This window comes from Leguminivora glycinivorella, chromosome 20 (assembly GCF_023078275.1).
Source record: "Leguminivora glycinivorella isolate SPB_JAAS2020 chromosome 20, LegGlyc_1.1, whole genome shotgun sequence".
Lineage (NCBI taxonomy): Eukaryota > Metazoa > Arthropoda > Insecta > Lepidoptera > Tortricidae > Leguminivora > Leguminivora glycinivorella.
The window spans coordinates 16,489,937-16,501,894 of NC_062990.1; the positions used below are offsets into that span (position 1 = coordinate 16,489,937).

Below are 11,958 nucleotides of genomic sequence, written 5' to 3' on the forward strand. Positions count from 1 at the left end.
CTCATCAATTGACAAATAAGTATTGTTAATTACATACTCATTGCCTATATTGCCAAAAGGGTAGGCAGAGCACATTTTCACGTCTGGATGAGACTAGCTCAAGACCGGGATAAGTGTTGTACTACAAGAGGGCCTCAGAAGTGTGCGAAAAGGGATGATATGATGATGATGCACACGAAACTGTTCAAGTTATAATAGTACATTTCGATACAAGTGCGAAAAAGAGGAAGTTCGAAACGAGTGGCGATAAATTAAAACACGACCGAATGGAGTGTTTTAAATCGACATGAGTTACGAATTCCCTTTTCGCACGTGTATCTAACGATGTTTTTCAGTACAGATGGACCTCCGACGTTTCGACCTGCCATATAATGAACCACTTCTCGCACTAGTGCGTAAAAAAAACACCAGTGGCCCGTTTAACGAAAGGTACAAGCCTTGTATTACAAGTGTGTTTCCATGACAACCCATACGATTTGACAGTTCGCGCACTTGTAATACAAGGCTTGTACCTTTCGAGAAACGGGCCCCATCTGTACTGAAAATTGTTTTTCAGTACAGATGGTGCGTTTTTTTTAAATCTTCGGTTGTGTTTTAATTCATCACCACTCGTTTCGAACTTTTTTTTCCGCACTTGTATCGTAATGTACTATTTCAGTTCCCATGATGCTCTTTATCGCACTAGTACGAGAAATGGTTCATTATGTGCCTATGTTGTAACTTCAAAGGGCCACATGTACCTACTGAAAAACGTCGTACGATAGTGCGAAGAGGAAATTCGTAACTCGTTTCGAACTTCTTTTCCGGACTTGTATCGTAATGTACTATTATCAATAATCGTTCAGACAGCTGAAAACTACCGCTAAAAGCTTTATTTCAGTATTGCTCGTGCTATAAATAGCACATCTCCATTATCTGGGTCAGAGCGTCAAGAGAACTCGTATTTTGCTCAAGATGTCGCCCTGCAGCGCAATTCGAACTCACTAACTGATATGATTTAGATTTCATCTAGCCATCCTTTATTACTCTTGCATCTCACTAAAATTTTTAAAGGATATTTTTGGTTGTGTCATCAAACTCGGCGACTATCTAGAAACGAATTATGTGTAAGGTACAGCGGATCAAATCTCGACTGGGGGGCAATTATAAATAATCAATTTTGTCCATTATTACACTATGATGTTTATTTCTACATGTATCCACTGAACACGCCTACCATATATTACCGGTGGACACTCTATTTAATAATGCAAACATTGTAAAACATGGAAGAAATAACTAGACCAGTTACATTTGCCCCCCAGTCGAGATTTGTCCTGATGTACCTTATACAATACTTTAAAACAAAGATTAACCATAACCTAAAATGAATTCAACTAAAGAAAACTCGTAGAAATAAAAATTAATAATGCAACACAGATTATGAAATATAATATAGTATACATCGTATACAACAGGTGGCGCTAGTATTTTTTTTTTTTTTCAATTATGCTTAATTTCTGTGTCATGGCACATGATGTTTGGTATACAATAAAGAATAGTTGTTTTGTATTTATATAATATTATTCACGCAAACAAGATGCAGTTTAAATAACATACATACTTAAATATGACATCAAAATGGAATCAATCAATTAAATTTGCACTTCGAAAGATTCTCAAGGAAACTCTTGAATATTTGAATGGGAAAGAGTTTATATCAAGATAAATGAGTTCGCAGCGTTTGATAAATGAGGACGGTTAATTATATCACTTTAGGGGTTAAAAGGGGGAGTGTGAAAAGGGGGTGAATGGGGGTATCGGGCTGATAAGTTTTTGTCTTGTTTGTGAACAATTTGCATATGAAGTAGCATACGTTTGTTATTATTAAGAAAATATATACACAAGTTTTGTAATTAATAAATTTGAATATTTTTATACTAATTTCTAAATACAACACTGCCAAACCAAACAAATTTACAATCGAAAAAACTAGAAAATATTTTTTCGTTGAAATTTACTTTAAACTCAGTTTATAATTGGCTTTATGAGTTAAAACATTCAACAACATTGAAAATGCAATAAATACACGTAGGGTGCATTGGGGTAATTTCGGAAGTCACTTAAAAATCACCATTATTTCCATCATATCAAGTTTCCCCTTTCGAAATTTCCCGAGCATTTCTCTGCTTCGAAATTACCCCAATGCGCCCTATACTAAAATCTTACAAATAAACACACTTACTCGTATGCTAAAAAACTTACAAATAAAAAAACTTTACTCCTCGCTAGCAGGTAAGGTGCTGGCCGCAATTTTCCGTATTACTATACTCAAATATCATTTTTCCTTCTTTTGACCTCAAAAAAATTACAAGTTTCCGGTGTTACAGCGTGTATATTTTGTAGTTGGTTGCACGGAACACAATATCGCCGAAATGGGTCACCTCGAAAGCCTATTCTGCTATTAATTGCTCCAGTGTATGAAATAACAGAGATGAATGAACTGGCTATTTGGAGTAGGTCATCGTGAGAAAACACACTAAATACAATATGTCATCTTGTCATCTGCCGGTCCCATAGTGGAATCCCTCCCAACTGAGGGGGGACTGAAATCTTCTCAAGGCTAAGGCGTAGGGTTAGAGCCAGCGTAGCTTTATTTGACGTTCATATGCGCATTGTAATATGCCTACTTGAAAAATAAATATTTCATTTTCCTTTTCATTTTCATTTTCATTTTCATTTTCATTTCTATTTTCATTTCTATTTTCATTTTCATTTTCATTTCCATTTTCATTTTCATTTCCATTTTCATTTTCATTTTCATTTTCATTTTCATTTTCATTTTCATTTTCATTTTCATTTTCATTTTCATTTCATTTCATTTTCAATGCACAGATTTAACATAATATATAAAAAACCCTAAAAAGAAACCCCTCCCCCCCCCTTCATTGCCAAGAGTGGCACTGAAGCTTGAGTAGTTTCATGTGCTCTGCCTACCCCTTTATGGGATACAGGCGTGACTGATTTTTGTGTGATTTAATATAACATACCATTGATCAAGCTAACGTACCTACTTATGTAAGAAATCAGGTGTTGAAGTAAACTCCAGAACTTTTATGTAAACAATAGGTTTTTATTTATGATGTAAAAAAATAATCACAGCACTTGGATTACATTCTATGGTTTTACAATATTATAATTAAAATAATGAACTTGTTAACTATTCGACAGCTCAAGCGCAAAAGACCCCGACGCGTAGTTGTTCAGGCCTTTTATGCCTGTTGAAATGGCGCCACTTTGATCGGACATGACGTCACAGTCAGTTGATTTTTACCTGGCAAAATGGCGCCACCTCGCTCGGCATGTGACGTCATGATTACCCGTTTTAATGAAACACGTGTTCTTGTAGTTTGTTAGTCAGTACACTTTCTATTTACGAGAACACGTGTTCCGCAGTTGAAATTAATATTATACAAAATTATTTCTTACACTTAGCGTGTCAAACGAACTCTGTCAAATCATGGAGGAATAACCTATGGGAAGAGTTTTAACTCCATCCATACATCAGTAAATGCGGGTTATTTGTATTTATTTATTTATTTTACTTAAACAGCAGCAGATGCAGATGAGCAGTTTGGCGAGAAACTTTAAAAATGTAAAATGTATGTTACCTTTAAATAAATTAATTAAAAAAAAAAACACCACAAATTACATATTTAAAAAAAAAGTATCGCTAAACCAGCGAGGTTTGTCTCGATACTCCATTCCGCAACGTAAAAAACTAAATAAGTGTACTCCAGATAAATACTTACATCCTAAATAACATATACTTATAGGCATAGATAAGTGACATCTCATAGCTATTTACATAAAAATTAAATGTAGCTTGATTATTTAATAAATAAATAATTACTATACAAGAACTTCGGATAGTTGTAATAAAAAAATACAAAAACAAAAATTGTAAAGATTATTTAATACTAGCTGTTGCCCGCGGCTTCGCTCGCGTTAGAAAGACACAAAAAGTAGCCTATGGCACTTTCCATCCCTTCAACTATCTCTACTTAAAAAATCACGTCAATTCGCCCTCCGTTTTGACGTGAAAGACGGACAAACAAACTGACACACACACTTTCCCATTAATTTATTCATATTAGTATGGAGTCAACTAAAAGTTTTAATATTAATATTTAAATATTGACCAACCTTCTATTTCCCTTTAAAAAGAGTAAAAAAAAACATGAATATATATTTTCACAGGTAAACTTTAAATTTAGTACCCGCAAAACTGTTTCACGGAAACGATAAAATGGATCCGTATTTATTACAGTTTTTACATGGAAATATATCATCAATATTTTATATTAAAAATCTGATATGTAGTATCCATATTGACAAAGAGGATCGAGTATTATAATAGAGAGTTACTGTCAAAATAAAATGTGTAATCACTGTGCATAGACTGCCATCTCTCGGCACAAGCTTAAAACTTTTGAACCTTAGTTTTGACAATTTGGCCCATATTGTTAGCTTGATATGTGTTAAAATGTCAAATATTAATATTAGCGCCACCTATCCGAACGTTCCCCAAAGGTGTAACGCCATCTAGGCCACCGTACCTTTTTCTCTAGGGCTTTGAGGTAAAGCATCCGTCACATTTTGGCAAGTATGTCAGTGTGGGAGTAACAGATGTCTTATCCACGTTGATAATGGATGCACTACAAGTTCGAAACATTTGTTAGTGATAGTATCGTAATAAGTCTCAATCTGCGTAGAGAACACAAAGATCTGATATTTTTATTTAAATTATTAAATAATTTGACTGAGTCGCAATATCTTATCAATAACATTTCGTATAGGTGCACCAGCACCCGAACTAGAACCAATGCTCTATTCGCAATACCATTCTGTCGTACTAGGTATGTAAAGAACTCCTATCTTGTTAGAGCATGTTCAACATATAACAATAAATACTCAACATTTGATTCATTTAGTACAAAATTTGGTAAATTTGTTTCTATGGTAAAATCCAATACTAGTATCTAATTTCTCTAAATTATCATTTTTTAAGTGTTAGATCTGATGGATAAAATACGAGTACATCAAATCTATCTTGTTGCTTTACTTCGATGCTCATATGTTTTTGTCTCTTTATTCTTTTCATCACACTAATTGTTAATATACTTAGTAATAGTAATGATTAAAATTAAGTACCCTTTGAGCAATTCTGCTTTATTCCATTAGTGGAAACTGTTTTGGCTCATGTATTAGTCATGTAACCTATATTATGTAAAATTGTAAGCTGTTTGTTTCCCAATAAAGATAAAATAAAATAAAAAAATAAAATAATAATAAAATTGCAAGCATGATAGCCCCGCTGTAGGTACTTATACATCATGCTTAATTACGGACGAGAAGGTATTATACGCTGTAATATGAAGAAATCGAATAATTTTAAAAGCGTATTCTTGATCACATTTCGAGACATAAATGTCATATAAAAAACCGGCCAAGTGCGAGTTGTACTCGCGTTGCAAGGGTTCCGTACACTACAAGAAGGGCTTAAGCGCCTCCTTTTTAGTAGGAACTTAAGTCATTTTTTGAGAAATGACTATAATATAATGTAATATTCAAAGGCGCTCACACAACTTCAAGAGATTTGGTAACTCCTTGCAGCGGCAGTGAGTGAAATTCGTAATTTGATCTTTTTTTTCTTTTAAGTTCGACTTACGCTTTACTGTAGATTTCTAATAGGTTTTCCTGTAATCTAGACATTGAAAACTATCTCGTGTATTTTTTTGAAAATTTTACGCTTAGTAGTTTCGGAAATAAGGGGGGGAATGGTAATTTTTCGACTATTTTCTTAAATTACTTGAAAATTACTTTACTTACTAAAAATAATTAAAAAAATATATTTGAAATATTTATAAAAAGCTTTTTTATTTGATATGTAACACAACATAGTTCTAGAAACTTTGATTTTTCATATTCACTTTTACCCCCCAAAAGTGGCCCCTATAATTGAATTTTCTTAATTGAAATTACATGTCCGTCTTTGAGTCACAAGTTTACGTATGTCTGCCAAATTTCAAGTTAATCGGTTCGGTAGTTTCGGAGAAAATTGGCTGTGACGACGGACAGACAGACACACGAGTGACCTATAAGGGTTCCGTTTTTCCTTTTTGAGGTACGGAACCCTAATAACACGGTGTATATAGTTATATAACTCAATTTTAGCTACAGATATACATATATTATGACCTTTCTGCGTTCTAAAGAGAGGCAAAAAAGTGATACGTTATATCGCACGTAGGTGGTTGTCAGTCTATTTTAGTACTCTCTCCGATATTGGCCGTGTGGGCGGTGCAGGAAAAAGGGTACGCCATTTTGTGAAAGGAATTGAATACAAAAATGAGATCTTCCTCCTTGGCAGTCGGTTAAATTGGAATTTCTGGTTTCTTATAATATTACATATATACATATACACTCACTTCTGTACCTATGCCCAAACGGGGTAGGCAGAGCACATAAAACTAACTTTCAGTGCCACTCTTGACAATTTTATTAAGGGATTGAAAGAAAACGAAATTGTTATACAGTGACAGGTTTCTAGCCCATCGCCCATACCACAATGGAACCCATATCCCACAGTCGATTTTTACTACACCAATGAGAGAAAAGGGAGTAGGGTATATTAGTTATTTATTTATATTAACCTTACGTAACACTTAATTGGTAAAACAAAAAAACCGGCCAAGTGTCGGGCCACGCTCAGTGTAGGGTTCCGTAGTTTTCCGTATTTTTCTCAAAAACTACTGAACCTATCAAGTTCAAAACAATTTTCCTAGAAAGTTTTTATAAAGTTCTACTTTTGTGATTTTTTTCATATTTTTTAAACATATGGTTCAAAAGTTAGAGGGGGGGGAACGCACTTTTTTTTCCTTTAGGAGCGATTATTTACGAAAATATTAATATTATCAAAAAACAATCTTACTAAACCCTTATTCATTTATAAATACCTATCCAACAATATATCACACGTTGGGGTTGGAATGAAAAAAAATATCAGCCCCCACTTTACATGTAGGGGGGGTACCCTAATAAAACATTTTTTACCATTTTTTATTTTTGCACTTTCTCGGCGTGATTGATATACATATTGGTACCAAATTTCAGCTCTCTAGTGCTAACGGTTACTGAGATTATCCGCGGACGGACGGACGGACGGACGGACGGACGGACAGACAGACATGGCGAAACTATAAGGGTTCCTAGTTAACTACGGAACCCTAAAAAGGAAGGATAGAAAACGTTTTGACGCTTCTCAATAGCTCCGGTTGCTTAGTGGTCAAGAATGATCGGTTATCCAAAAGATTGACAATTCTACAAAATTAAAAATAAATATTTTAACTTCATGACAAACAGAAACACCTGCAATCAATGCCACTAGGCTTACGCTGTGTCTTGCGTGGGCGACGGTCGCGCGACCGTCGCCGTCGCGTCTCATACTTCCATATCGATAAGGTTTGATTTCGTATGCGTCGCATCGCCGTCGCGCGACCATCGCGCGACCGTCGCCCACGCAAGCCACGGCGTTAGAATAAATTTCTCTCTTATCTTGGCTGGCTTGATTGGAGTCTTGTTGGTTCAGTTGGCAGAGCACTGGAATATAGATCCAGAAGCCGTGAGTTCAAGTTTTACCCAAGGCAGTACTTTTCCACTTTTAACTTGAAACATAAAGATTTGAACTGAACCAGTAATATAAGGACGTGAGTTCAATTCCCATGGCTAGTTATTTTTTTTTTTATTACAGCTCACATCTACATTTACAGTTTACGAAGTAAAATGCGTAAAAACTAGTGCAAAAAACACATATGCGAGTAATTACTTTGTTCGCAACACAGTTCTCCCAGGGGCTACAAATAGCGATGTGCCCTTCTCGAAATTTTCCCGAGAACAGAGAATTCAATTTCAATGCTTTTTTGCAATTAATTTATTATTTATTTAGACTTTATTGCACGACATAAAATTGTACAAATGGCGGACTTAATGCCTTAAGGCATTCTCTACCAGTCAACCATTGGATCAAACAGAAACCTTAGTTAGTGCAGGATTGTCAATATAGAGATGTGACAAGAAACACAAATCAAATTACCTATGTATCCAATAAAAGAAAATGTATATATGAGTGTATAACACATAAATATATAGCTTATAATATAAACTTACATACAAACTATAAATATATAACTAAATATATAATTTATGTGTACACATAATTATGATCTTAGGCTAACTACACCTACAGTCTTAACATGAACCCATAGCAACAATATAATTATTATAAAACTAACTTAAATAAAACAAAAAATTACATTACATTACAAAGAAGTCAAATTATCAACAAATCACGTAACTTAGGTACATTACATTATTATTACTTCTATCGGAAACATTCTCGGAAATTTCCGGAATCGTTATCTGTGAGTTAAAACCTTTTTTCGCAAACTCGACAAATACCATAGAAACTTGAACGCAAAATACCTTGTAAGTTTCATAGGTAATATTAATGAAATATAATATAATAATGGATTAAAGACCGGCAGTAAAACCTCACACGAATGTTTAAACACTTTAGTTAAAGCAAAGGATGTAAACTAAAGACAACAAAATATGAAAATTTCCAACGAAAAAAATTGTGAACTTTTCTCGATGAAATCGGGAAAGTTATTGCAAAAAGGTCAGAAGTATTCGAAACTAACGAGCATGTATGAGGAACGTTATGAAAGTGTGTGAACTGTGAAGCGAAAAAGGTTTGTCAGGATCGTAGCAAATAGAAATCCGTGATCTCTGCCTACCCCTCTAGGAAACAGGTGTAATTGTATGTATGTAAGATAGCGAACTAATTTTTGGTAATCAGAGAGAAAGTTCTTGAGAAAGTTGGAAATTTTCTGGAAATTTCTTCAGAAAGGGATTCTCAGAAATATTGTCATCGACACATCACTAGCCACAAAGCTTGTTGTGAGATAGAAATATCTTGTTTGCATTTTAAATTAGAGCGATCTATTCATTCTGTTTATTCGTGAGCATCGAAATAGGCCATTTAAATAACATTGCAAATAAATAGTTTTTCAGCGCCATGGATGATATGAAGAGATTTGGCACAGACATTTGTTTTTGAAACTTAATTTCAGGAAAGTCGATTAGCAAATGGTAAAAAGTATAATGCTATGATAACTCAGCCAATAATTTCCACCAATGTCGCTATGTTCCCATGATTTTCAGATTTATTTCGAATTAAGATTTATTTTCAAAAATAAAAAATATAGATGATTTGCAATTTCTAGATATGATGATAATGATATGATATACCGTGATGAAACCGAAAGATATTTTTAAATACGCGTTTCGGTAACCAAATCAAGAAAAAAAAAGTATTTTGTAATATTTGGTTTTTTTTTTCAACTGATTGTAATGAGAAATTTCTTCTATCTGAAGTCGGTTAAAAGTAATTACCATCAATCACCTACTTGTTAAGTTTGTCCTAATTCCATTGTTTTAAGAAAATAAGCCATCAAAAATTTCTCACGGGTAAAAATTATACACTCCTTCGAAAATAATTGTTTTAATTACTGATTATTACTTTCGTCAATCAAAAGTAATTGTGAAACTGGCGTTGTGTAATAGTAATTTGTAATTATACGAGTAGCCAGTTTTAAAATTTATTTCTAGACATAAAAGACAACTCAAGTACTTGAATGGCTAAGAAATGTGTTTTCATTGATTTTCTTAAATGGATGTCGAGATAAAAATAGTCCGTCTTTATATGTCACTTTTATCTCTGAAATTATGACTAAATCAGATACTCTTTATCAGTAGACATGGTTTTCTTATGAGATGGTCTCATCGAAAGATCAGCGCTGGTAGTCACCAGCAACATGCTGAGAAGAGACAATTTCGTGGCACTTCATTATTCTTCTCTTGCTGTTAAAATAGTTCATTAAGATACAAGTGCGTAAAAAAGAAAGTTCCATTTCGCACGTGTATCGTACGACGTTTTTCAGTACAGATGGCACACCGAAGTTTCGACTCGACAAGAAATGAACCACTTCTCGCACTAGTGCGTAAAAAACACCATCTGTAGGTACTGAAAAAATATTTTAGAGAAATATGTAGAGTTGTAGCTTCAACCTATCTATCCATCATTTTTATTTATTATTCATAACTTTATAAAAATATAATTTAATAATAATTATGTATGTAGTTTCAACAAACTAGACTGTACCTAATAAGCTTTCAAATCTGCGGAGCTTTAGAATTTAACGGTTATCTCATTCTGTTGACCGCTGTTGCCACATTCAAACTGATGTTTATGTTCTAAATTTGAATTTTCATTCAGTTATATGACCTAGATTTACATTTATCGAACACGGGTGGTCAGACATAAATTATGACTCATAATGTGATTTTTTTGAAACAAAAAGCTTTTGGTATAGGGATACTGTAGTTTTCGTATATTCGACGAAATTTTAAAATAAACCTTAGGAGAAGTAGTAGATAGTTAAACACTTTATTTTACAAGAAAAAGTATACAAAGTAAGCGATCACCGTCACCCATGGATACCCGAAACACCAGACTACAGGTTCGTTTCCGGCATTTAAAATGGGATTTTTTAATGAATTTTACGTTTATCTAATTCTGTTGTCCGCTCTGGTTGCCAAATGCAAGCTTATGTTTATGCTCGTTGTTACGACCCATAACTCTTTGAAGGTTGACTGGAATAGAATTTTCGTGGAACATATTAAGGTTTTATAATTAAAGGGTATTTTTGAAAGAATTTTTTTAAAGTTATAAATTGATAATTATAAATTTTGTGATTCTATCTGACATGTACAAGAAAATAAAAATAATTTTTTAAAATAAATTTCATTTGATCAGTTTTATAATTTTAAACTACATAACTACAAATTAATTTATATTTTTCTATGAAATTTTATTCTGGATCATGAGCAATTTACATATAACGAAACTGACTGATCAAAGGTTTTAATAATGAAGTAGAAAATAATGTTTATAGTTGACTCCCAAAATCATTGAAATTTGAAATTATGAATTTCGAGAGCATATTTATTTATTAATAAATTAATTTATTGCAACATGCATTTAAAATATTCCTGCTGCTTTTTCATTTCCTACAAAATATGGATTAAATGTTCCTATGAAAATCATTAGCCGCATATTTTTATACAATAAAAATAACCTGAAACAGATACGATCATATTTCACATTTCCATTCAATAGAAATATTATTTTGTTTCTTAAATTTTAACATAAATTCGTATCAATAACGTCAGAAAAATTTATTACATCCTATTTTTAACGCTAAGTCTCTCATTGCCTGAAAACCCAAGAAAATAGCACATCTAAATAAAACATTGACTGTCATCCATCCAAATAGATTCTAAAAATACACTTACAATTCGCTCAGTATCCAAAAATCCAAACTGTGCACAAAATCTTTAAAATTCACAACACAGCACACCACATTTCATTCACTACGAATTCGTTCGCGAAAATTCGTTCGACACGTCCGTACGCGGCGGAGTCGAAACCGGCACTGGTGTTGAACCCCGGGATCTTTGGCTGTGTGGGTGTACACACACGCTTGGACTCAATTCGAACCCTATTTCCTGTGTACAGGGGTTACATCAAGTCAGGTGTGTGCGAGGGTGGTTTTGTGCATGTGTGCCAGGTCATAAGAACTGGCACATTTCGGTTAGGCTTTTCGTATTGTGAATTTTAAGTGTTACGTATTAGTGCTTGGGTCAAGTGGACTATTCTCTTAGTGATGGGCTGTCGGGAGTTTTCAAGGCATTTTCTGAGGAATTTGTTGGGTGTAAAGTTTGTAGGCTTTTTTGGGACATTGTAACTGATTATTTGTACATAGTAGCAAATTTTGTTCTTATGGCAAGCGACAA

At 33.7% G+C, this 11,958-nt stretch overlaps 1 protein-coding gene across 6 annotated transcripts in view; it reads right to left on the minus strand.

Moving 5' to 3' along the window:
• The window catches only part of LOC125236967 (nephrin-like), an 835,833-nt gene extending 824,241 nt beyond the window's left edge, over window positions 1–11,592 (minus strand). For all 6 annotated transcript variants that reach the window (XM_048143884.1, XM_048143886.1, XM_048143883.1 and 3 more), the window contains exon 1: window positions 11,458–11,592. The gene's annotated coding sequence lies outside the window, so the exon portion shown is untranslated. The remainder of the gene's footprint in view (window positions 1–11,457) is intronic.
• Between the last annotated feature and the right edge of the window lie 366 nt (window positions 11,593–11,958).